The sequence below is a fragment of the Macadamia integrifolia genome, chromosome 14 (assembly GCF_013358625.1).
Source record: "Macadamia integrifolia cultivar HAES 741 chromosome 14, SCU_Mint_v3, whole genome shotgun sequence".
Classification (NCBI taxonomy): Eukaryota; Viridiplantae; Streptophyta; class Magnoliopsida; order Proteales; family Proteaceae; genus Macadamia; species Macadamia integrifolia.
This window is the reverse complement of record NC_056570.1, coordinates 22,914,696-22,916,660: the sequence shown is the minus strand read 5'-3', so window position 1 is coordinate 22,916,660 and position 1,965 is coordinate 22,914,696.

Genomic DNA, 1,965 nt, shown 5'->3' with positions numbered 1-1,965 from the left:
GTGCAACTGCATCATCCCCTCTTCTTCCCTGCGCGCCCTCCACCCCGGTCATTACGGTTTCTAGATGAATAAATATGTGATCTTTTTTGTTCTTCGAACTATCATACCTTTGGATTTTTTATTTTTTATTTTTGGTAAAAACATACCTTTGGAAGCTACCCTGTCATTTACTTCTTGACTTGGGTCTTCATCAATTGGGTATTGCGGAAAAGAACAAAAGATAATATTGAGATATGAGAAAAGTTAAGCAATCACCAAACCCTGTTTGTTTCAAAGAAGAAAATGGGTAGGATAGTAAAGTTAGTGGAAAGAAAAAGAAAGGAAAGATGGGAAAAGTATAATGGTTAGGCCCACATTTATAAAATAAACAATTGTCATACCTTTGGAAGCTATCCTATCCATGTAGCCGACACCATTTAGTTGAGATACGGCTGAGTTATTGTAATTGGTCTACAATATTCCTTCCTTGGGGATATCTATGGTTCTCTTTGCAATAATGCTTACCTACCCCACGTTATTCCCTTGGTATACATCCTAAGGTTACTTTTTTCTACAAAATTTAGCTATTTTTAATTATAGGAGAAAATAAAAATTAAAATGCATAATAAAATCTATGGTTTTGTAAGAATATTACTATATGCGATCTAAATGCCTATTCACCCTTGTGGTTTTGTTGCTTTCTTATCGTTTAATTAGTGATTTCAGATCTGTGAAAGTGTGCTTCACTGGATCGGAAAGCATAGTTCCAAAAATAAATCGGAATCGACAAAATCGCCCAGATTGGGTATCGGTCATGACCTATCTGATACTGATCCATTGGTACATCCCAAGGGTAAAAAACTGATAAAAATAAATATTTTACAGAAAAGGGATAAAATTAATCGATCCAAAAGTCTTGAGCTTTAAAACCATGTTGGAGATTGCACAGAGGCTAGGCTTGGTCAGTGGATCAAGTTCACCAGCACCATCTAGAAAAGAAACCTCTATTACCATCTAGAAAAGAAACCTCTATTAGCCCAATATGTTCTCTTCCTCGATTACAAGAAGTGTGTGGCTCTCTTGGGCGCCCGTATGGCCAGTAATAGACACCCTTGGAAGAAGAAAAAAAAATTTGGAAAAGAGACTTTTCTCTAATGTGATTTTCTTGGTATGAACTAGAATAAGTTTGCCCGTTACCAAATTTATCCTTGTAAAATTAGAATAATAAAATAGAATAACATCGACATGTTGCCCGTTGGACACGCCTGGTTGCAAATCTTGCAGCAATGTGGGGAGTATGATTGCGACTATGATTCTTCTCCTCCGATCAAGGTTGGGTCTTCGTTAATAGTAAGCAGACAAGATAATAAGGGTAGGAGTGAAAATAGTAAGCAGAGCCCAGAAGAAGAATATCAAAACAAAAGCTCTCCCAGGCATTTGCAAGCACAGGAGGCATGGAACAATTACAGAACTTGGCCAAGGTTTTTCAATGGAAAACCAGAGGATATGGAAAAGATACCTGAGCTGGCCATGTTTTGACAACCATGATTTAGAAAAAGCAAAACAAGCCTCTTTCTTAATAATTTCATCTGGGAATCTTGGTAATATAAAAATATATATTAAGGATTAGTTACTAGTTGGAAGGTGGTTGTACCTATTGCTTGATTTTGTTGAATTTTTTGTTTCTTGTATCTTCATTGTTAATAGATATGAAAGTGGAATGATAGCCCAACTTTCAATATGGTCTTTGCTGTTTCATCAAATTAGTTTTATAATTAAGTAACCACTCATCAGTAGATCACATTCTGAATTACTTCTTAAGCTATTCATTTAAAACTAATTAATATGATAATCATTGGCCTATGTTGGCACTACAAGGATGTTTTGTACCACTTCCAAGAACCAACAACCTCATTAATATCATGGATTCCAGTTTGAATTGATGACCACTACTTCTTCTTTTAATAAGAAAGTCATATCTACATA